Source organism: Accipiter gentilis, chromosome 29 (assembly GCF_929443795.1).
Source record: "Accipiter gentilis chromosome 29, bAccGen1.1, whole genome shotgun sequence".
NCBI classification, from domain to species: Eukaryota; Metazoa; Chordata; class Aves; order Accipitriformes; family Accipitridae; genus Astur; species Astur gentilis.
This window is the reverse complement of record NC_064908.1, coordinates 20,058,237-20,084,133: the sequence shown is the minus strand read 5'-3', so window position 1 is coordinate 20,084,133 and position 25,897 is coordinate 20,058,237. Positions and strand designations below refer to the sequence as shown.

The following is a 25,897-nucleotide window of genomic DNA, read 5'->3' as shown; positions in this document are numbered from 1 at the left end:
CTGACACAATACAGCATCAAAGAAACCAAATAGGGAAGAAAACAAAAAGCTACTCAACACAAAACCAAGCAGTGACAATAACACTCCAGATTCGGTCTCATTTCCTTATTATCAAATGGGGGGGATGGAGGGGACCAGTTGCAGACAAATGATTGAAGATTTCTTTTAACTGTTTAAACAGCCAAAGACAATAGTAGGAAATAAGACAAAGAGGTCTTGGAATTAGGTCTCTTAACGTTGGCACGTTTTTACTTTACATTGTTCTAGCTCTGCACTTTTACTACTTAAGTGAGGCTTTTTTATTCCTGCTTCCAAATTTCCTACAAAGCTTTGCAGTGTCAAACGTTTTCAGACTGGGTCTTGACCATGACAGTAAATTGAAACATTTTTAAATTGCATGAAGCATCACATATATTTCCAGAAAGTGGATAAAAGAACAGGATCATCATCTGTGAAAGGCATTACAAGAACAACCTAACAGCTTTCTGGAATCACTACGAATACTCAACTATCTCATACACATAAGTCTCCAATAACACACATGCCTCAAAAATCCACATACACAAAAGGAAGGACTGTATACAGTTCATAAGATTTCTTGCAGCATTTTCCAGCTTTTGGAGACAGATCTCCACCCTATTTTAATCAAAACTGAAGCGTTTACCTCTACCTCCAGAAAAGCAATTATCTGCTTTGGGAACTGTACACTAAAAAAGAAAACAAATTATAGCAATTGGGTTCCAGTCTTGGAAAGAACAGGTAAGTGAAGCAGATAACCATGTTTGTGCCTACTGGTAAACGAAGCACAGGGAGGAAGACTTCACTGAAGCTCTATTGATGGAGCATTACTTTCAGGATATTCCAGCCAAGTTGTGTTAAGGATGTATCACAATTGTTTTAGTATTTGGAGTCAATTTTAATCAGCCGGACAAATTCCAAACTACTTGGTTTGGCTGCCAACCAACGTAATAACTTTCACAACACCAAGAGCATCAGCAGTTCAGGTTGCTTTCGAATACTGGTGTTTATGATCATTCAGTATGAGCAAAATCAATTACCTTGTATATGTGCCATATCTATTTTACAGTAACAGACACAGGCTCACTTCCCTCCACACCAACCACAAAAGTACATTTATCATACCAGAAATCAGAGGGAACTCTCACGAATACAGAATCCACCGATATTTCCAATTATTAAAATAACAGTACTTAGCTGCATAGTATAAATTGAGATATACGTTGTCTTGGTAAAGCTTTTAACTTTCTAATACAAGAAAGACATCATAACAGCATAGAGCCACACACAAAATATGGCAGCTCCCATATAACTGAATGGTGCAGGATTGTTTGCCTGTACCTGATCCACTGGGGAAAACAGTTCCCGAAAACAATGGAAGGAAGTGAAAGATTTCCAATTAAATCAGACACCAACTTAAAATAGATAAAGCATTTGAGAAAATATAACTGAACTCGGTGTAGGGCTGTTCACTTCTCCCAACAGAGCTTAAGGTATAAGCTGAGAAATTTTGAAAACTATGCACTGAAAATACCCAAGGTACCAAAAACTTCCGTCTCATTTTCTTCAGGTTTGTATCTGAATAGTTTTGCAGACAATTCAGTTACTCTCTAAGAATTCAGAATAAATTTAACAAGATAGTAGGGAATATGACCAAAGCCCATGTGCAATGAGCAGCTTACTCTCTCAAACTACAACTTGATGTAGGTTTTTCTCTCACCATGGGCCCTGCACTCCATAGCGGCATAACGCAAAACAGAAACAAAACGTACGTGCAGCTATGCCAAAACACCCAAAAAAGAGAAGACCCCATCCATGCAGTTACGTAAGTGACCAGCATCAGTCTTCAAGCATCCTGCCACTTACCATAACCCTTCTGCAGTACAGTTAGTACTGCATACAGTGGCAGTATTCACAGGCAGCCTGTGAGTTTTTACAAAGCAAGGGAAAATGAAACTCCTCTAGTCCAGTCAGCTCCCCTACCATGTCCCACGCTGCAATTCTTCTTTGGGTACCTAAGGATGGGTATGCCCCATGCCATCCATCTGACACCTGAATCAGTAGAAAGCAAAACAAAACACAAAACCCCATCGAACCCTGTGGTACCTCGCAGGTACCTGACAGGTGGGATTCTCAGACCAAAACAGCCCAGGGCACTGGGTAGCAAAGGCCAAGATCATTAGCTACGAGACACTCATTAAGGAGCATAAACCCATCAGCATCTTGGCGTTCAGTCTCACACACCCGATTGCCTCAGGTGCAGCTCCTCTCTAAACTGGCTTGGTGAAACAGCTGTGGCCAGTCTAATCGGGTATCACCATGTGTCTCCGGATGCCTCAAACTCAACTACAGGCCAAATTATTTGCTCCCAGATGTATAATCAACATGATAGGACTGTGCACCTCTAAAGTAGACAGCAATGGAGCAGTTGGAGCGCTCAAGTGTTACAACCGTTTTCTGTACCAACACTCTTCACCTTCCTGCAAGAGGCACCAGCTGCTTCCACATGCCCAGCGTTCAGCTCTGCTACTGCCCACAACACTGGAGGAGCCAGCAAACCCAAACACTCCAGCCACTGCTAAACCAATCCTCAGTGGTCAGGGACACAGCAAGGGGTGGCATTGCACAGAGCAGCTCTTTCTGTAATACATACTGGAGACTTCACAGTGAACAGCTTTGTAAATGCAGAATGAACCACAGCAATTCCAACTTCACCTAGTACTGCCACAAAAAGTATTCTGCAGAATAAACTATGAGGTTTTCCACGTTTGCACCACTTGCTATTGTAAAAGCAACACAACTCCATCTCAAGGAGTCTCCGCATTCCTAGCTGTGAAGTGGGGCAGCCGTGCCCTTCCTGGAACCGTTACGGGGGTTTTTTCTACCTCTGACCTGCTCCAGTGCCCTCAAATATCATGCAAGATACATATATATGCTTTTTCACTCAGTTACTATATCCCTCTCAAATCCTCTAGCTACACAGGGACTTCGGAGAGGGAGGCAAGGAGCCCTGTGTGGGTACCTTGTGTAAACCAAAACAAAACGGCAAACAAGGTCAAGTACATGATTTAAACTACTGCACAAATTTCCATCATTTAACATATACAAAGAATTGAGATTAACAGTGAATAAAATCCGCCAGTGCACATAAACCAGGCTCCTAGGTCAGCTGTCGATATCCGCAGCGGATGGGCTGTCAGTGGGAGCCCAGACTCCCCACCTCCCCTGAGCCATCAGCATGCTGTTCACTGCAGACTCCCCAAAGACTGAAGCAATGCAAACTATTTTACAAAATAAACACAACCACATCAGTAACACTTTCTTCCTCTCTACTGCCCAATAATATTCTTCCTCTTGCTTGCTCATAAAATAAATCTGTCAAGATACTATATGAGATTACCTATATATTTAAATGATGATCTTGGCTTATGATTACATTATCACTGTGGTTCAGGGTACGTGCTGTGGGGAAGGCAGTCCAATCCTAGGAGAGTATTATTTTCGAGTGACTTTTATTGTCCATTATCTTACACCGTTTCTGTCACAGCAATGATGTCTGGTAGGAATAGTTCACAACAGAAATATCTTTGTCGTTAGTATTCTCATTGCAATTTAGTCAGATCAACCTTTAAATCTCATCCATCATACTGAAGAGCTTTGGCAAAGCAAGCGCAGTAATATATGCTTCCATGCAAAACCTAATTACAGGCTAGGTTAAAAAGCCTACCCCATTCCTTCTGCAGTGCAAGGTGACAGGAAATCCTGAGCATCCCTTGGTTTCTCACTCTCCCTTTTTGCTGGTGAAATGCGTAACCCGTTCATTACAGCAGACTGATTCTGTCTGGCACATGACAAACTTACTTGAACCTAACAATTAAACTTCTGACAGCGTTTCCAAAAGCAGAGAGTATTTACTGTAAATGCTTGACAATTTTTTCCTCTCTGCTCATCTCTCTCAACAGTCACCTTATGATGACTGGAAATTACCATAAGCAAATAGCAGTCTAACATCCAAAAAACCCCTCATGTTAATGTGAAATACACACCTGCCAACACTGAAAAAAATATGAATATGAATGTTAAAGGAAACAACATGAGGAATACCACTGAAATGCAAGAGACAGGAGAGAATGCTGCAAGGGCAGAGTTAAATAATAAAAGTCAGTAAAAAATTGTTCAGAAAGAGCTGCCTACACAACATACAGCTGGCTGGAGCACCGTGGTGGCAAGGCTGCCTACAAACACCACCAGCCCTGCAGAGGAAGGATTGTACGGTTTGTCTTACCAACAGCTCCAGATTGCAATGAGGGAATTCAAGCAAAAACTGTTAAATAGAGTGCAGATATAACACCAGTAAATAGTTTCAAAATTTTAGGTTTAGCATTAAGATGAAACTGTATCTATAAATATACACAAGCAAATGTAACACAGCACGAGTTACGTACACCTGCAAAGCCCGAGAAAGCATAAAATATATGGAAGTGCAAACAGACTCTAAAAAATGAAGTATTAAGATCACTCAGTTACACAACTTTGTTAGATTTAGTAATGCCATCCAAGACCAAAGTGCTAATATATTATCTAATATAACTTTAATCATCCTCACTGAAATAAGCTCTAAAGGCCAAATGAAAATTGGCAGAAAAGAACTTTCCCAGACTTTAGCGTCAGGGAAGCTTTAAAGGGTAGGCCCTGGATCTAGTACTTAGAGCAATAAAAGCATCAGTCACCAAATACAGTTAAAGACAATAGTTGTGTTTCAAAGTAAAATTTTCTTTATCAGTATTTTTAAGTACTAAGGACCCCAGCTGTTTTTTTCTTTAACTCAACCTTTATTTGAATTTCATTTAACAGATCAATATTTCTTAAAACCTTCAGAAGCATATCCTCATCCAACCTTAAATAACTCATTAATAGAAGTAACAAATATTCAAACTATGGAATTGGCCTCAGAATGAGAAAATAAAAAAATATATTTATGTATTCATGTATTCAAAATTTTACAAGTAGCTGCTGCCCAATCAAAATGCAGAAACCAAGTCACAGCCCTCAGTGAAAATTGTACCTCCAATTTATAAACCCCTTAAAAAAGGATGAGGACATTTGTAACAAATTGACCACTGAGCAGAAGAATGGCGTTTTAATCACACCTTCCATTTTACAAGCGTTGGAGTTACCCTGAAAGCAGGTGCAGATAGGTTTGTGTTAAGACTTTGTGCAGACCTTTTGTTAAGACTGTGCAAACTAGATTTTCAACAGACAGTATGGGAGTGCTGGCTCCTCAAAGACCCAAAATCCACTGAGAATGTTTCAGTAAAATGGCTGAAAAGCCCTAGAGCTTTTTCATACTATGTCAACAATTGATATTCATTAAACAAATGCTGTGACAGACACTGTAATTCACTGTTCATACCTAGAAGCAAAATGACATTAAGTCAACTATTTAAAGCTATTCAGAGCCATCTCACTGTAGATGTCAATAAAACAAATGCTTCCTGCCAATAATTAAGTATCTGTGTCAAACTTCTCACTCTCTTTCAAATCATTCTCTATATCCAGCTGAGCTCCATATTCCCATTTTAAGCAAGCAAGATTATAATTTCAAATACTCTGTATTCTAGTTTGCAGACAAATCTAGTAAAATGACTTGAAAATAGCAAGGTCTGACAGTATTCTCTCCTCCCCGACCATATTACTATGCCTGAAGATGCTACTTTGCATTTATACAATACTTTTGTTAGAATGTTTTGTAAGCCCATTACTTTCAACAGTTCTTGCCACCAACCAGGAAGGTAGTTAGCTTACTTCTAATTTTTGTTTTAAAAGGTTTCATCTGAGCTAAGGGTTGGGTTTTGTGTTCTGGTTTTGGGTTTTGGTTTTTTTTCCTATGTTGTAGTATCTGCTCCCTAGAACTTGGTCCCAAATCAAAAGCCATAATTGTTTGTAAGTCTTCTGAATACACTTTAGATGCTACGTGGCTCAATCCATCCGTTACAAGGGAAGGTTTCACACAGGTCCTATTGAAACAGTCCTAGGATCAGTGCCAAAAGTACTTGGTGATTTATAGTTATGACTAAGGAATCAATGTGATAAGGTAAATGTTCCTTTTTGCCAGCCTAACTGGACTATTCCTACCTCTTATTTTACTGCATGGAATTTCCTAGGGCAACACCACCTGTAAATATTTATGTACAATGTTTGTGTAAGATGTAGATAAATATCAAATACGTATTCACACCCAAAATTGAAGATGGATAGCAGTCAGCAGCATTTAAACTCACAACAGTTTCTTTGAGGAGAGCTAATACTGTAAACACAGCACAGTAACAGCAGGTTGCATTTTTCCTCAACTACTTTTCACTTATGTATGTTTCAGATAAAGTCAGAAGCCAACACAGCTTAATTTATATTCTTCTAGTTGCAATTTTGAGCCTTCCAAAAGTATTCACTATATTCATTTTTACAACCTTTGAAACATTAGTGAGAGACCTCTCAGGCCACTACTGGTGCTAATGAAACACATGTTAAAAATAAACACATACTAAATCTACCTGGAATTTTACTGTATTGCTTACTAAGCCTGCAACAACATGCTCACCTTTTAATTTATAATGCAATAAACTTTTCAAGCCTGAAGCCAAATTATTTAAGAACGTTTCTGTTACCCTTCTCAGAATTCATTCATTTCTGATGAAGGAAAGATTAAATATAGGCTGGAAATATATTCACAACGTATATGTTCACAGAAACTGCCAGACATTTTCACATCATTAAATCATAACTGAAGTAAGTAACATCACATACAGCTATGAAACGTGCACTGTCTGTACCAGTAATGTCAACTTCATTATCACACTGGCTGTACAGTCTCCCTTCCGCATCAAGGGAACAATCAGCTATTTGCATGTAAGTAAGCAAACTTACTGTACTACCAGAAAGTTGACAATCTACATGTGAAATACAAACGGTTTCCACTCTCGATCAACATCTGTAAAGCCCTTGTAAAAAAGAAGACCCAAAAATCAAGTAGGAGGGAAGACTGATTGTTCCCGACCTATGGCAAAAACATCCAATTTAAGCCAGTCCCTAAAATAAGTTTCTGCCATACACAACTAAGAATCCAAACTACTTCCACAGCTTGTTCCTATCAAGACACCTTTAGCAACTAGCCATCTCAAAAAAGAGCACAAGCAAACAGATCATCTTAGGCCAGTGAGACAAAAACAGAAGTAACATCTAAAGTACAAAAAAAAATTTAAATAAGCTCTGCTGCTACAGTCCCAAAACTTGAATGTGGGAACTGTTCAGCCCAGTCTGTTCTCAGAAAGCTTAACAAACATATGACCTTAAATCCTAACAAACTTTTCTGTAAATACATATATATGTATGTGATTACACACCACCACTTAGCACTGATAAAAACCTTTTAATTAGCATACTTCCAAGCACTTGACAAATATTAAAGAAAAGCTCAAAGATACTTCTGAAATATTGCTGTAACTTCTCAAATATTTAAGGAAAGCTTAGGCAGACCAAAGTAAGAGAGCAAGCCCATGTCCAATGGGCTCAAAATCCTTGAAACCTGCTATAACCACTCTGTTCATGCAGTTTCCCTCTAGAGGCATTAATCTCAGTCTTTAATAGCTAACATATCTTGTCTCAAATACAGGGAAAAGGAATGGAGGAAGACAGAGAGATATATATAGATATATGTTCACCCAACTTCAAAACATCAGAACAGCAGCTTGAAGTATTTACATTTCTCATAATCAGAAGTAAGAGGAAATGATGCCGAGAATTATGCAGCCCAACCAATCTAAAGATTCATACGATTCAAATCCAAAGGGAACTTCAAAGCCACCTCATAAAACCCCATGCAAAACTTCCAAGCAGCCAGATGCTAGCATTGCAGGAAGAGCTTTCACAGCATCTGGATCTTGCAAGTAACAGCCAAACGGAAGCAGAAACTCTTCCCTGTATAAAAAGATTTAATATTTGTCTACTTACAAAAATTGCTATTTTAGAAATATGTTTGTATTTTTTCCAACTCAAAATATGCTAAATGAGACTGTATTATCAATATTGCTATAAGGTGCCTTATCTATACTAAATGAAATAGTCAGCTTCTCTACATGTTCCTGAGTATCTGGAACTAATGGCACTCGTTTTCTAAAAATTAATGCAGTTTAGTTCATATCCACACTTCTGTATCACTATGTAATACACCTCCACCTCCTTTTCCACATGGGCACAGTCTTCCTTAAAGAACAAGATTCATTCACCAGTGCCTTGCAGATCAAGGCTACAGGGTAAAACAAAAAAGATCTGTTCTTTATAAAGTCTGCATAGCTACTTTTATTACTTATTTTGATGACAGACAGGGTTAATGAAGTTCTTGCAGAGAACTCTCCCTTTCCTGGGCTAAATGCCCAAATTCTTTCAGGATTCACAAGACTTGTCTATTTAAATTGGGTCCAATTTTTTTTTTTCCCCTACAGAAAGGCCTGCACAGAATGTTCTGAAGAGAAACTGGGAATTAACCTTTCAAAAAATTATAACTAAATGTGCAAGCTCTGTGTAAGAGACAAATCATATTTCACACTGTATTCTGCCCTCTGTGTAACAATTTCCTATTATTCTAATAAGCTTCAATGTTGAAACATAAACTCAGCAGTATCAGATTATTAAAAACCATAAGCTTACTCATGCAAACAAAAATCTTCTATCCTGCCCACCCTGCATTTCTTTCCCAACCTCCCCTGACTGCCAAGACACTGCATTGATCTCAGATTAATACTATGCTGTTAGAACAGAAATTCCCCTATTTGAGGGAGCTAGAAAAATTACACTTTACTTGCCAAGACAACAGCTCCACAATTTCATTTCCAGTTTGTCTGAAACAATCTCTGCTATATACCCCAAGGTGCCTTTCAGCCATTCCCAGCTCTACAGTAATATATTGATCAGAGACTGAGCAGTTTCTCACCATACGGGTACAAGAAACCAGCAGAGTGGAGAAGACTTGCCCTGCCCTGGTCTTTCCTTTCCCCTAAAACTGAGGTCCCTCTCAGAGTTGTTTTGCAGATACGACACAGTCCTTCAGATAATAACAAAAAAACCACTTGTGTCAGAGAGCATGAAATCAAAGAATTAACAGATGTTTGCAAAGTACTCTACATTATGTTTTCAAAATGCAGCATCTGTTCTATCTACCTCCAGATACCTACCTATCAGCCACAGCCATGATGAGAAGTACTTAGGGTTAAAGTGTTAATGCAATTAAAAGAAAGAAACAAAAAAAGTCCACCGGAGGTACAGAATGCAATTTAGCTTTCAGCAATCCATGAACTAAGTAAAATGTAGTTTTCCACCCATCTCAAATTACCAGGTTTTAAGAGTAGTTATGCCGAACACAGCTGAAACTATCTACCATGGACCAGTTCATCAGCATTTGAAGACAACTATTTACCACCAGATACTTGCACAAACACAAAGGTTTGTTTCAGAAAAGAAACACAAATACTTACAGTATTTCAAAATAAGCTACAATATGGTTTAGAAATACCAATGCAAGTTATGTTGACACCTTATTAGTATCTGCGATTAACACACTACTATTCATCGATAGAAATAATTTTTCAAGTCCAGCAATATCCATGCTCAGCTATCCCCAACCAGGGAAGTAGGAGGCAATATGGCAAAGCAAGTGCAAAAGCAGAAAAATAAAAATTAAAGAGCCGTGACAGCAAAGGATCAAATTGACCTAATGTAAAACAAACCAGCTTAGAGAGCTAATAGAAAAATATAAATGAATAGTGATGTAGCAATTTATTTGGAAATAACATGAATTGCTGTATTAAGTGCCCAGACTTGACTGGAGTCTAAGATGGGGACAAAACACACCTTTCCTGACTCCATACTCTACTTTGCTCTAACCCCTAGACAGTTTCACAAAATAAAACATGGATCACCACAGTGATGTCAGCAGGATCCTGCAAGGATTTATAGATATTTGGAAAGCAAAAGGAGTGTGTGGGCAATGTTTCTATAAAAACAACAAAACTGGTTTGGTAGCACACATTCCTGTGAGTGGACAGAGTTCCCACACTAAAACCAAGAGCCGTGTAACACCTTGTTTTAAAGGAGTAAACGTGTGGAAAAGGGGAACACATGGAAGAAAAATAATGTATTTAAATAAATAGAAAATATTCATTAACTAATTTCCAACATCTACCAGTTGGCTGACGCATGTGGACTATTTCGGATCACACCAAGGCAAGAGAGAGGTGAAACCGAAGTCCCAGAAATGCAAATCCTTGATGTAGGGAGGCAGAGACAGGACTACACCATCCAGTTTTAGAGGTCAAACCCCACCTTTAAACCATGGGAGGTGGCAGGGAGAGTTGCTTTGGTGCAGCAGCTAGTCACCCCAGGGAGTGAGTGATCATGCATTGGAGCTGAAGAGTTTACAGTCCAAACCAAGCCAAAAGCCTACTAGTAAAATGATAGTTAATCTATGGAAGAACGTAACTGCCACATGCTCTCAGCAAAATGTACAGCCATGTACTTGCACGCATCAGTACTTTGTGCTATGGTAACAGCAGAAAGGAAAGACTATGGACAACAGCAGCCAAGTTCAGAGGGGAATTAATGCCACATATTAGATGGATGAACAAAAGCTACCCTGGTTACTACTGCTGCCTGATGACTTAAGAATAGTTAGAAATTTTAATATGGTCCTGTGTAACAAATTAGATACTGCCTCCATAGGGAAACTATATTCCCCATACCATCTAACTGCTTTTATCTAACTCGTTAGTGCCATCTACATCACCAAAAACATTAAGCAAGCTGCCACTCAGCTGTCTCCAATTTCAGATGAACAATAGGAAAGATAAGATGCAACTTCAGCAAAGTCTGATAAGACTCGTGATGAATGACTCTTTTCAAACTTTACTTCCTTTGGAGCACCACATGCAAACAGGTTGTTTAAAAACACAACACATCTCCTGCCAACCAAGGCTTTAATTTCACTTAAGCTTTTCTAGCCGACCAACTTCTCACACGCCAGCCGGAGGAAAGACACTGCCAGTTTCTCCTGCCAGTCCCACGAATTCTGAAATAAAGCTGACAAAAGGCAAGAGGGCACCTCAGAGACCTGTGCCATGGCCATGCTGTGCAGGAGGAAAGACACCAGCACAAAGCTCCCACACACAGCTGCCTTTAGGAAAATGTAAAGCCAAATACTCCAAAAGGTGTGCCTAGATGTGAATAAGGTACCTAGGAGAAGATGGTCTGAGCAGTGCTGAAATACTGTTTTTCATTGCCTTGTTATTGATGGAATGAATGATGCCAAGGCAGTAAACATTTGACCTTCTTATTCTGAAAATAAAGTTTTGTTTCTTTTATTATCCCTTTGACATTCTTCTAATCCAGAAGTAATCAGAATATTGAGGAGTTTTATGGAAAACAAACAAAGAAACAAACAAAAAAACCCAGGAAAACACCATAGTATGACATGCTTACGGAACAACCAACTCCAAAAAAAAAAAAAACAACAAAAAAAAATCACCAAACTGGCCGAATCTTTGAAAATAACATGCACTTCATTGAGAGCGACAATCTACAGTACATTATGCCAAAAATGCTACAAAGTCTCTTTGTCCATGAGAATGAATCACGGTTTACCCCTGGGAAGAAAGAAAAGTGCAACTAGAACACCGGCTCCTTCAGGGACTTATTAGAGCCTCAAAAACCCATCATAGATGCTGAAACCTGCTTTTGCAGCAGAAGCTTCATCTTGAAAATATAGAACAGAAAAGCGTAAGAGAAAAAAAGCTGGTAGATTACACTTCAACATTCACAGGTAACAAAAAGAGCCTTCAGCACTAGACTATTTGGCACCTCTGGTCTTACCTACCTCAGGCCTTCCAGAAAATTTCCTTCCATTCTACTGTTTCCAAAAGCTAGTGGCCACAGGAGCTATGACGGGTGCTCACCAAACCCACGGTTTCCAAGTCACCAGCAATTTTCTTGACTACACACACCTCTCCCCTGCCCTACAGCTCCAAACATTCTCAATGGGTAAAACACTAGGGAAAGAGCACATGCCCCTTTGCTACACAAGGATCACCACCATCAGGTTGCACTGCTGTGGTAATGCTAATGGTAGCAAAAGGAGCAAGGGGAAAGGCAATTTCAAGAAGAACTCCAGCGCTGGGAGATGACTTTATTCTCTCTTTCCATAGGCCAACTGAAAGCCCACAGAGTCGGAGCAGATTTTCACTTTAACATGGATAACTACAGCAAGAATCTAAAATCAAGTCAGCCAACCCTCCCTCCTACAGAGCTAAACCCTCCCCTAGAGAGCTGTGTGCTCACAACACAGCAAAGCGTTTGACTCGCAGTAATCGTTTTCATCAATAGACAATCGAAAATATTTAAACACTATTTACAGCAATTTTGACTTAAGTAGCTGCAACTTGATTAACAGTCTTCAGAGAGAACTGCTGCAAGTTTTTCCCTCTCCCTGCATTAGTGATGAAGCACAACAGCTAAAATAAGTCTTCATAGTCACTTTAAAGTACAAACCAGGGAGACTAAAAGAAATCCCAGTAAGTCAGTCACAGAGTAACTTATTGCATACCTTAATATACAAAGAACTAAGAGCCAACACAGGTAAAGAACCATACCCAACGCTGTTTACCCTTGGATGGTAAATTTCTTACAACTGACATAATGTTATAAATTGAGTAATTGACCCACAAGGAAGTAAGGAGCTCAAGAGAGTTAAAAATTACCCTATAAATACCATAAAGATTAACAGATTTGTAATACCCACCCAAGAAGCGCTTACTCTAAGTAGAATGATTATGAAAACACAGCAAGAATATTTACTACATAGTACCGAGTTCAGTATATACAGACTGCCACAAAAGGCAGCACTGGTTCTTAATACAGTGACAGCTGAAAGTCACCACTTCAGTTTCCCAACTGATTAAAGGGTAGCATACAGACACGCACAGTTGTGACTTATTTTCTTCTTTGGAATACATTCATATATTTTTAAAAACCTTTTCAAGGTTTGGGGCTTTTTTGTTCCAGTTTAACATTTTTGAGACTTACGTTTTGCAGGACTCTGACAGAAGAGCTAATGAAATACTGACAGTACAGAAGAATGAAAGCAGAACTTCCATGAATGAAAGAGGGGGGAATTTTTGTGTTGATGTTTGTTGATATCTATTCTACCCCAAGTCCCTACTCTTGGAGGAAAGGAACCTTAAAATATCTACAGTTTTTCTCCCCATCTCCTCATTGTAATGACATACATATGCCCTGAGAACCAGAATCCACCACGAACTCTCCAAGATAGGCTTGACATTCAGTGCTCCTATGCAAGAAACAAAACGTTCCAACAAGGAGAAAACCCACTCCTTTTCAGGACAGCAGAGTACAAGTGTCCACAAGGTTAAGAACAGGACAGAGACTTAAACTGAAATTCCTGAAAGGAATCGTATGGAATGTACTGTGAAGTTGCAATCCATCCTGTAGGTCAACATTCCCCAATTATTGCACCATCTGCAGCGATTTCGATCTCCGACTCCAGTTTAAAAATCACTAGGTTAAGAAAAAAGTTACTCTCCCAAGTAAAAGAGGACAGTTGGCTCTAAGGAAAGAAGAAAAATTGCAACTTATATTATCGCACACCGCCTGAGCCAGGAGACAGCGGCTGCCTCGGAAGGGAGCACCAGTGAATACGGACAAAACAGCTCAGGCTGCACTATCTCCCAGCACACCAGCTCTCAGAGGGAGCAATCCCAACTATCCAGCACCCGTTTTTCTTGTCAGCATGGACTTAAAGCTCTGCTTCATGCACGCCATGGGTTTTCAACAGGCTGGTGGATATTTCCCGCCTTGTAGCAAGTGGGCTTCTCAAAGACCGAATGACAAAAGTAACTGGAGAACAGTTATCTGTCACTGAGCTCTGCAAAATGAAAGACTTGCAAATCCTCTCCAGGGTGTGGAGCAACACCTGCTCCGTCAGCAGGCTGGGCTAGGCGCAGGGTCACAGCCCTTATCAGTTTGGTTTTTGACCCCGAAATACTAGCGCACTAGGTGAGGTGACTGATTCACTTGGATATAGCACATGAAGAAGCAGGACGGCGACAGCGTCCCCCCCACGGACAGCGTAACCAGTCCTGGGGAATCCCACCCAGATCAAATACCAAAGGATGTTTCAGGGCCGAAAGGTGGGATGCTGCGTTGAAACGAGACACTGAGACCTCCTCAGAAAGGTCCCTCAGCTGTCTCCTGGCAAGGCTGAAATGCATATCTGGGGACGCACCAGCTAAGCTGTTGACAGCCATTCATTTTGTAAATAGCTGTGGCAGCACAAGACATTATCGCCCCCCTCCTCAAAGGGGAATCTCTGCCCTTCTCTCTGGCATTGCCACACTCGGGTTTATTACCCTTGATTCCTCAGTTAGGCTGGTTTATAAGAGGTTTAGGCTCACCAAACCAGCATTGCCTGAAATGTGCCAGGGAGCACTCCCACACCTCATTCTGCCACTGGCAACACAAGATCAGGAGCCATCTCTTCCCTCTAACCAGAAGGCTCATTTCCAAAAGGGGTTTCTGAAACAGCCTCAGCAGCGTCTCCACACTTGGAAAAACAACATTTCAAAACAATTTCCAACTGATTACACAAACAAACCATCCACTGAATTAAATTTTTTTTAAAAAGCATATTACACATTATATTGATATAAATCAGTGCAGAGGTGCAGCCACATTTTAAAGACATGGTGAACTGAAATGTGCACAGACCACTGCACCTGCCAGCTCCAGACAGAGAAATCAGAATAGCTTCAGAATGAGAACCGCTTGAAATTATGACCAAAACCAGTCAATACTTTGACAAAACGACAAAATAAACTGCCTTCCTAAAAAGCAAATGCAGTGATCTGTCAGGGTTGTTGCCTGAGGTCTGTCCAAAGGCAAGGGATGGCTTGGCACCTACTTTTGATTCATCATGTGAAGCACATAGAAAGGTTAGAGTCCAGAACTGGAGACCCAAGTTACTCAATGCAAATAAACACAAAAATTTTAAGAAGTGCCCAAAGATTGTAATATGCCTGTTAACAGTCCAGAGAGGAGAGGAAAAAAAAACAACAAAAAAAAAAGGAAAAGAAAAAAAGCAAGGAAACAACCCTAAGGGAAAGAGCTTTATGCCAGCAGCAGCAACTTAATATTTAAGAACAATCTTACCATCTTCTGCATTTTGTGATCAGACATGTCACAACTATTTTAATAAGTTTTATAATTGCCATGGTGTACTGGCTCATAGAACAATAAACCAGCATATCCAACTTACAATCTAAAACTAAATTCATGTAGTTCTGTGCACAAACTCCACTTCTGCCATCTTGAGATCTTAGCAGAAAACATTCACATCTAACAAAAATCATTACGCCTTTCACACCTGCTCTCTTTCAGACTTCATTGCACTTGGAGTCTATTAAAAATATGGATTTGCTACATGCTTCCTTGACAGTTTCTAATTTACCCGATTTTGTTGTGTAAAACACAGTACAAGAACAGGACAGACAACAGCACCTTACCTTACTGAAACACAGGAGACTCTAAAGTAGTAATTCATAAACTACCTGCAAGTCTCTTTTTTTTTTTTTATGTAATAAATAATGCATTCTGACTGCTAAACAAGCATTTGTGAGGTTTCAAGAACGCTTTGGAGTACAAAATTCCTAGAGTCTCATTCACTTACACCATTTGGTTTCAAATAAAGTCTCCTGTCGGTTCACTTAAACTCAAATTTGACTAAAAGGTGGTATTACATTACTACTGGTTTTATATGGAAACCTTTTTAGAAGTAAGAAGCTAAGGGGAAGTTTTTTTTCCTCTCCCATCTGTGACAGACAGCTGTTCACTGCCTGGAATCTATGATAGCAGACACTTAAAGTAGCACCAAGCTGAAGTTAACACTTTAGAAATTTAATTTCTTTAATTGTACTTACACCATAAAATAATTTGCATTTTTTGCCATGTGATAAGCCATATCATACGACCAAACACTGGAAGCCAAATGTACTGTTTTAATTGAATTAAAAAATATTTTTTCTAAAATATTTTAAAATGTTAAAGAAAAATCCAAGACACTTCTCACACATGTACAGCAATGACGCTTACAGCAAGTCCAGATGTTTAAATACTTAGCACAGGTTAGAACTCGAAGTAATCTTGATCCAATCCAATACACATATAAAAAATAAGCCAAGATAGAAAAAGACCTATCTACCCACAAAAAGATTTGACACCTTTACAGACTTCTGCATTTGAACCACTATTAAAAATAACTCCCTGTGGTTTTCTGTTTTTAAACAGAATTTAGCTTACAAGCTCTAGAACTGCCCACTTTGTTACACACTTACACAGAACCTCAGTTCTCCCTGTCCTACATTTCAGCCAACTAAAGACAGCAGCTTCCAATCTGGCTTTAAAAACAAACACACGCACCTCCACCCCCCCCAAACCTGTAAGAAATTTTTTTAAAAGTATTTTATACAGCTTAATTTTCTATGTAATTTAGACACACTGCAGCAATTTCAACCTGCTGGAAAAAAAACACTATGATTTTAAAGTCAGTTTTAAATCTAGATTTTGCATGCAAATTTTTTGGCTTCTGTTTTTTTCTTCAAAAAGAAAAGTGTTGTCTGGGCCAACGCTACCTCTCAGTTTGAACACGTTCTTCTTCCATCTCCTGGATACTGGTTTTTTTTCCCCCTGTTTTTAACTTTAGAGACAGCTCTACAGTGAAACATGGAATTCAGAAGTGGAAGAGACCTATTCCATCACATCACATCCAACGTGCTCTGCAGCTGACAGACCTCTGCTCCCTTAAAAGCATCAGGCCAGAAGGGTCCAACCTGCTTTCCCTGGTGCGCATCCTAGTCCCTCTGTTGCAGCAGTCCTCTGATCCCTCAGTGGGTCAGTTCCCTTCTGGCAAAAGGCAAGGACACAGCTAGGGAAAACACAAATTGCCCCTTCGGCAGCCACAAAGAGTGAAATGCTTCAACTCACTTACTTAAACTTTTTTTGGGTTTTTTTCCCTCCTCCTTTTTTGGCTCCTTAGTTTTACACCAATTTACTCAGCTGAGCCAACTCACCAATACTCCAAACACCAGCCCCGGCACAGGGGAACAAAGAACACAAGTAGAAACCATCCAGTTTGGTACCACCAAGCTGTTTGATGTTAGCTCAGCCATCTAGGGACTCTGTGAGACACTGAGACATACCACATCTTCCCAATTACAAGCACAAGGAACTTGCTGCGTACTTGCATGTGCTTGTACTAAAAGCTTTACAAAGGGAAGGGTGAGTGTAATAAACACAGCGTTAACAGGACTTATTAACAGAAGAAACTATTTTCAAGGCCTCTGCCTTTAACAGGACAAAGTGTTAATTCTGTCCATTTTCTTTTAACTTCCACATGATTTTATACTGGGAAAGGCCATCTTGTCCAGTCCACAGAGAGTGGCACGGACACACGTGAGCCTCCTCTGCCACCACGCCTGCCCTGTAAGCAGTAGCAGTCACCATTTTCTTGCCAAAAGCCACATTTTCAGGGTCTTCAGTGATGAGTGGGATCAAGGCAATCATGAACTATATTTCAACTGCATGAATATTTACTGTGTGCTTTCAATATTGCAAGAATGTTTTTTCTTGCATCTATACTGGATACAGAGACATAGATCACATAATTTCCTACAAACAAGCCGGTCAACCACCTGGATAGGTGTACACTGAATTAGTCACCATCATTCCTATAAAAGGTAAAACAGACTGGTTAAGTGAGTTTACAAAACAAATGCAGGAGTGTGTGTCAGGTAGAACGGCTATTCATGACTTCTTCAATCATAATTCTGTGTTCAAACCATACAGAGCATCATGGCCACTGTCCAACTCAACACTCATCTAGACCTAGTAATACTGAGGAAGCTGCAACTAAAAACATGTTCATTCAATACTAAACATAAGCCCAACTTCTAAAGTGAGGTTTCATGGATTTATTTTTCTCATTTGCTGGAGATCACCACAAACCTCTTCTATAACAAGAACATCCAAGAAAAGCAAATCAGAATGACAAAAACTAAAACACGAGTTGGGCTCTTAAACTCATTTCCTGTAAGGACTGTATCCTGACTAGGCCTTCATTTAGGACAGAGCAAAAGTCAAGCCCCAGAGGTCATACTGATGCCCACTTTCACCATTTCATTTCTGAAATCTTCCTCTAGTGCTTCCTCTGGTCCTCCAGCAACGTAGGGTCAATTTTCTTGCTTTAAATTCAGAATGAATACATTTGATTTCTACCACCTGCCCCACCTGTTGGCTGCTCCAGTTCACATGGTTTAGTCTGTACTGCCATGTTGTTTGCTGTGTATACATTTTTATAGCCTTGAGGTTAAGCATATTTGGCACCACATAAAATAAGAAACGATGTTAAAGTACATCCACTAATTCCTCTTTTACACATCTAGAAAGCAGGTTCTGAAGGTGCAAAGGAGGTGAACTTCTTGGTAACTACTCCCATTTTACAGCTAAGAAAGCAGAGGCAGAGTAGGAGAAAAAACAACACAGGTGTTTCCGGCTTCTATCCCCATACAAAAAAAAAAACCCAAAACAAACAACAAAACAAAACTCATTTTACCCTGAATAAACAACAACAGATCATTCAGTATGCAAAAAACTCTTTAAAGCCATTAGAAGAGGCCTTCAGACCAGCAGGTAGGTCTGAATAAAGCCAAAACGCATGCTGTAAGATAAATCTCAGAATCTCCCACTATTTTGTTCAGTACAGCCTTGATTATAATGAGAAATGAGAAAACCCAGTGTAGGCTCTTTATTTTCAATGTACATTTAAGTATTATATATTGACATAAACCTTTTCAGGTAGGATCACAGAAGGCATGTACTAAACAAACAAACAAACAAAAAAAATCTGTTTCCCAGTGTGGGCTTAGAGTCCAAGTTATTCATCTTCACCTGCTTTTCTCCCAACAAAAGGAATACTGAAGAACCTGAAAAGGTATATTAAAACTTGTATTCCAATTACATGTCTGTCCTCTCTCACAAACCACGTATTTGTCAAGAAACAGAATTCCAGAGGAAGAAGGGAAAACAAAACAAGCAGAAGTGTTTTATACGTCACAGGTGTTAAGAAACCAAAAGATTGATTCTGTTCTGACGATTCCTTTGGGGTGACAGCAGTCACTCACACCCCATCTAGAAGTCTCACTTCCCACATAAGATGCTCTTTTTCCACCATAATAAAAGCTCCTCCCAGCCCCCATTTTTTTAGGTCTCTAAGGCACAGAGCCATAGGAAACCCAGGCAGCAACACTCTTATCTGAAAGAAGTTCCTTCCCCCCCCCCCCCCCCCTTTTTTTTCCCCTGTCGTTACTTAAAAGAGTAAGACTGTCGCAAAGAATGTCGACAGGAAAAAAGTAAGAGTGGAAATAGTTTGACTCAATGTCAAGAGATGTCTCAAAATGTAAAAACTGTAGAAATGCTGCAGAAGTTAAACAGTTGCTTACAATGCTTCCCAAAAATGAACTTTCAAAGGAGACACAGAAATGACAGCAAAGCAGTCATAATGTGTCAGGAACTTGCATCACTGGACTTCTAATTGCTGCAATATTTCCTATCAAACTACTTATACTGCAATAATGCCATAGGCAATCACCATCGGCAGAAATATTCCGTGTGTGCGAACAGACAGACAAACAGATGGAGCTCAGAAATCCACCATTACTCTAAACAAGCATAAATCACACTTTGGAGGGAATAACATCTTGGGGGAAAAAAATGGTATTTCATAGTTCAGCTCTAACATGTGCTCCCTCAAAAGCCATGTGGTAATCCCTACAGCGCTGGTTTTATCCCAGAGTTTCTATCTTTTGAGATGGCACGAAAGAGAGCACCCACCCCGAGAACTGGTTCGCTCCTCTGCCAGGAGGGGACGAGGGGAACGCCAGGAGTTGCCGTCTCAGGAGGCCGTAAGGGAGAAGCAGCTGGGGGGGGGGGGGGGGCGGTCTCAGGCCAGCGCCCAGGGACTCCCGGAGACCCCGGGGTTCTCCCCACCAGCCCCAGGAGCTCCAAGAGTCTCACGCAGAGGAGACAGATTGATGAAAATCACCCACCGGGCTCTCCGGTGGGGCAGCGCCACTGGGAGGGGCGCGCGTGGGGCGCTCCCACGGCAGCCACTTCGCCAGGGCACGTGTGCTTGGCAGCGCCACTGCCTTTAAAGTGAAAAAAGCCCCAAACCGACCTCCAAAAAGCCAAGCCCTGCGGTGACACCAAACCACGCAAATATTGCTATTTTTATAGGAGTTTTAACTTTGCTCAGATCTTAACGCCGCCAGACAACGCCTCCCCGACGGGAGCCGATGACGACCCGCCAGCCCTCACGGTTCGGGTGACATTCCCGTTCGTTTCCCACTCCTGCCCGGGCACGTGTCGGCCCCGGGGCCGGAGGCGCGGCAGCTCCGGCGGGGCGGAAGGCCACGAGGCGCCGCGGCCCGGACCCCGCGCCCCTCGGCGGCCCCGGCAGCGCGGCCGCCCCGCCCACCCACCCCCCCCCCCCCGACCCCCCGTCGCTCGACCTGCGGCCCGGGCCGGCCGGGGCTGCCCGGAGGAGCGGCCGGCGGAGGCGCGGCAGCACCGCCTGAGGGGCCCGCGGCGGGCACACCCCCGGCACGGCAGGAGCCCGGCGCGGCCCGGCCGCGGCCCTTGGGCGGCCGCGGGGCCCTGTCGAGCTCACCTGCGACCGGCGAGGCAGCGGAGAAGCGCCGGTGCCCGTCCCGGAGGGGACACGGGGGACGGGGACGGACGCAGACACGTTCAGGCGGCCGCGGCCCCCGCAGTCGAGCGAGCGAACGAACGAACGGAGGGACGGAACGGACGAGAACGGCGCCGCGTCCCGCAGACAACTTCGCCGCGCGCGCGCGCGCGCTCGCCCGCCCGCCCGCCGCCCGCGCACGCGCTGCCCGCCGCCGCCGGCTCGGCCGCGCGCCCCGCCGGCTGCCACGCAGGCCGGGCGGGCCGGGAGCGCGCGGCGGGCGGGTGGGCGGTGCCGCGCGGCGCTCTGCCCACCTGCCGGCCCCCGCCCGGCCCAGCCGCCGGCGCCGCGTACCTGGGCCGGTCCCGCCGCCGCTCCTCGGGGCGTGCGGGGCGCTTTGTCCACGTCCCGCCGTGCGTCAGCGCCGCAGCCCGGCGGCCCCCTGTGGGACAGAGCGTGAGCCAAGCCCTCCCACCGCCGCCGCGGCCTTTCCTCCCCCGGAAAACGACGGTTGCCCCGGGTGTCGGAAGAAATGCCCGCGGCTCCCCCCCCCCCACCACCCGCCCTGAAAACCGACACGGCGCCTGCTTGCGGGGTTTCCCGTTTTTAGCTGCAGACTCGCGATCCCGGGATTAGCTCCTTCCGCCGCCGCTTGTGCAAGCGGCGGGGCGGCGGCGGGCGCTGCGGAGCGGTTGCACAACGGCGGAGCCGCCGCCGCCTTCGCTTCGCTTCGCTTCCATCGGTGCCTTGGCAGAAGGGGGCTCGGGGGGACGCCTGGTTCGGCGACAGATCCGATGCATCTCCCGGCCGCGGCCGCACGCCCAAAGGGAAGAGCGTACGTGTTCGCAGGAATAGGGCTCTGAACGGGTCCAGCTCCAAAATAGATTCAGCGTTTCGGACGGAAAATCCTTAATTCACAAATCGCTGTGTTTTGCAGATGAAGACAAACGTTAGTAGTCAGTAGGGTTAAGCTGAATTTGAGCTTTAAATTCAACAGGATTTTTTACACGCGAACAAAAACAAAGTGAACTTCACAATAAATAAAAACGAAACTAGCAAGTCTCTTCTAATTGTCTGAACTGGGCGAAAGGCACACACGGTAGCAGCGTATCTGGTGAGAAATGCGATTGCTCATATTTTGTCAACTTTCATACTCCAAGGCCTAGCTCCATCAGAAGGTGTTTGCTGGTACGACCGGGAAACTCCTAGTGCTGTCACAGCAGAAAGCGCTAATGCCAGCGCGACTTAGAGCAGTGCGGCAAATGAAACAAGCGACGCAAGCAAAAGTGCCCTTTGCCAGCATAACTTCATCTCTGCTCAGCCCTTTGCCAGTTAAAAATAACACTTTTTTCTTATTATTTAATCAGTCCTCTAAGCAAGACTAGTTGAATTGCTGTAAGCAGTTAGCGTGGTGCCGATTACAGCTGCCACCGCAGCTGGGATGGGAAAGGCAGGCTCGAGGGACGGAGTTCAGGTCAGCTGGGTTCGTTAGGACTAACACCCGGCACCCAGAACAAAACAGCCCCCACGTGGGGAGCCCCGTTCTTTGGGACATGACTGGCCGTTTCATCCCGTTTGTCCTGTGCCTTGGCCTTTCCTTTCCGTGTTTCCAAATTCCCTCAGGTGTCCTGCTGCTGCACTTAGCAGTCTAGCGAAGACAGTCGCTTGCCGTGACGCCCTTCCCAACAGCACCGAGTATTTGTTATTTACGTTCCCTGGGAGCAGTGGGGAAAGGCCGTATTCTGCATTCTGTGGGTTGCAGTCACAAACGTACAACTTCCAGGGAAATGCTTGCAGCCCATGCGCAGTGTAATGCTCAGCTGCTGCGTCTTCTCTCTCTAGACTGATTGCGTCACCTACACCTACACCAGAGCTGCAGGGAACCTGCTACCGAAGACATTTTGGTTCAAATAAGTCACTTTTTCCAGCAGACTCCACTCACGTAGTTTAAGCTCCAAAGTAAGCCTCTGTTTTGCAGAACCTGAAAAATCATGGCAGGTCTTTGCTCAAGTGGCATTGTTTATCCATCAAAACTCCTACTTTTAGGAGAATGTTCTTGCTAAAGCAGTGCCACCTCTGGCATCCAGGACACTGCAGCAAATGTTTGCGGGCTATTCAGGTGGTTTTGTAAGATTTGAACTGTTTCTTCTGGAAATGTCACTAGGTTTTGTTTTTGTTGTAAAGTTGTTTACACAAAGCTAATATAAATTCAGTGCATTCAGTTTGGGTGAATATAAACATGATCCTTCCAGGGGCTCAAGTTTGTGATACGTCTCACATTTAAGATACTGTAAAACTAGATTCTCTCTCCCTGAGCAGTTCTGATAGCGTAAAGAGTTTTCTCTCAAGGGTACAGATGCCTGCACAGCTATGCAATGCTTCTCACTAGAGACAGAGCAATAGACACAACAGATGGAAACTAAGAGGCCACCTGGTTTTAAAGCAAATCATATCATCAATCTATCAGTACAAAATCTGAAACATGGGAAAGTGCTTAGAGAAACAAAATGAATTCAATTTTTTTCTCCAAACTCAATTTTCCCAAGGTCTGTTGATGTACCATTTGCAAAAATGCATTTCTTTCTCTTAAAAAGAAAGTGTCAGTGGACTGAGGTATAAGAATTTCAGTCTTTTACAGCAAAACAATGATCAAAAAAAAATCTTTTGTTACGCTGCCATAAGTTACTGTCTCTCTAGTCAGAAAAGCTGGTTTTCAAAATCTGCCACATTCTTGTGCACAGCTTCAAGATCCAGGTTTTACATTGCTAAATTAGACAGACCAGAGAGAATTACTTTAGATTATCAACAGCAATTCAGTTAGGAAGGAAAATTAAATTTCCTCAATTAAGTCTTGATAGAAATAGACTTTCTTTCATAGTCTATGGTATGATTGTGTGTGAAATTCTCTTCTAAACTACCCCTAAAGTGAGAACTTTCAGAACATGTTTACTTTACTTCTTCCTTGTTTCGATCCCTCTAAGAACAGCCACAAATTGATCCTGCGGCCTGGCTCGCCCTGGTGTGTTTAAGGCCAGGCCCCGATCACGTCCCCCGCACAGCGACACCTCCCCTTGAACACGGCGGTCTGGGCCCTGGGACGGCGAGGTTTGACTTTCTGTCTCCAGATCGAGTCTCCTCAAGTGTAGGAAGTGTATTTCATACACATCCATCTAAATGGAGGTTGTGCCATCCATGGATCTCAGCTGTTTTCATTTAATCAGTTTAATTATTTTATATAGTTCAAGGATGGGTTGCTGTACATTTTAATCTCCAATATTTAAAATCCCACTGATACAACTGTCAAAAGGAACTCTTAGTAGCTAGCGTAAGCCAGAAGATCAGCACCTAAGGAATGGAGAACTACATAAATAAAAGTATTTTAAATAAATTAATTTTTAACCTAAAATACAAGGAAATAGTCTTTTAAGCCTCTAAAGCTTTTAGGGCTAATACATGGTTGTAGAGCAACCACCAGCACCTCATTATTTACAGCCCAAATGTTTTAGTACTGACCCATGGCTAGTGAGGGCACTTTATTTTAATTGTTCAAACAGAACAAAGCACAGCAAGTAAGCACATAGTGTCAGTGGAGGCTGAGAAAACTAAACAGGAAAATTTCTGTATTACTTGTGGGTATGAAGATTCCCAGTAACAAGTCTGTTTCGGGAAAACTAGAATGATCTTGACCCAAATCTTTAAGGATTTTAAATCAACATACAGTCAATTTGATTGATTTACTTTATTCTGAGTGCTGAATGCAACTGTCACTGTATCCTTCATCCTCAGTCCATTATTGATAAAATCCTGGCCTTACTGACTTAATATATGCCTATTGACTTATTTGTTATTTTCCATTCTTAATAGCATACACTGAGGAGACTCTGCTAGAAGTTATTTTCAGAAAAAAAAGAAAAAAAAAGAAAAAAACAAAACCAACCTTCTTCCTCAAATGAAAATTACAGAGTTTAAAGAGAGTCATTTTTCCAGCAGTAGCTAGAGAAGATAGGCTGTGAATTTCTTTCCACAGACATAGCTGCAGCATGTCTTCTCCACACACACACTACATGCAGGCTGACTTTCATAGTGTGTGTCTGCAGCCTGCACGCTCGGTTCTCATATTTCTGTAAGGTTCGAGTCCCAGAGGAAGCATTAATGCTAAAGGAATGCATACCAGTGTGGAACTAGTCTAAAAGTCAGTACAAAATCTCTCCACCAGATTGCTCAGAGAAACACCTCTTTTTTACCATATTTAAGATCTGTAGATTGATCTCATGAGCATTTGTGCAGCAGTTTAGTCTCAAACCGATAAGAGTGCTGCAAAAAGAGAGAAATAGAATCAAAGGAGATAAAAAAGTGCTGGTCTTCAGGAAGATAAGGCAACCTAGAGCCTCCACGTGACCCAGCGAATGCTCCAGCTCAGCCGCCTGCAGATCTCATCAGGGAACCAGATGTGACCAGTGGCAGAATATCCTTCGCAGCGTGAGATCTGGAGTATGTGATTGCCATCCAGGAAAGGGGAGATGGGAAAGTATGATGGAGAAAATGTCCTTTTTTTATAGAGTTTAATTGCTTAGAAGAAAGACATGTTTTCTTTTAAAGAAGAAGGGATGCTAGAAAGCAGGCTCAGGAAGGTGTCTGGAAGAAGGAGCAGAAGGATTTTTCACATGGACAGAAAATTTAACATTGCTTCCCCTTTTCTGGTGATGTGTATTTTAACTGCTTAAGTGGCAGCAGACAGTTCTCATTCATTTCTTTGGTCAGTTGAGAACAGGGCGGGGCAGTACAGAAAAAATGGAAGAGGCCTGTTGTCCCCAACCAGCAGGGAAGGAAATTGTGAGTTTTCATTCATGAGTTTGCTCATTCTCCTGTGTGGAGAGGACAGCTGGGGAGAGGTGCATCGCCCCAGCAGAGCCCCTCCACGTAGCTAAGGGGCAGAGGGAACGCCTCAGTGTCGGCCATAGCACGCTCTCCTTGTTGCATCCAGGCTGGCTGTAGGGCTGTCCCTGTCTCAACTGTCGTGGGGTA

At 42.4% G+C, this 25,897-nt stretch overlaps 1 protein-coding gene across 7 annotated transcripts in view; it reads right to left on the bottom strand.

Annotated features, from left to right (window-relative positions):
- The window catches only part of NEK6 (NIMA related kinase 6), a 152,211-nt gene that overhangs the window by 49,277 nt on the left and 77,037 nt on the right, over positions 1-25,897 (bottom strand). For 3 of the 7 annotated variants that reach the window (XM_049831637.1, XM_049831633.1, XM_049831636.1), the window contains exon 1: positions 21,227-21,488. The exons of 1 other annotated variant lie outside the window; for it this stretch is intronic. The gene's annotated coding sequence lies outside the window, so the exon portion shown is untranslated. Of the gene's footprint in view, positions 1-10,392; positions 10,414-20,854; positions 21,051-21,226; positions 21,489-25,897 lie in introns of those variants that run through there. 3 more of the 7 variants (XM_049831634.1, XM_049831635.1, XM_049831639.1) reach the window with 2 other exon arrangements.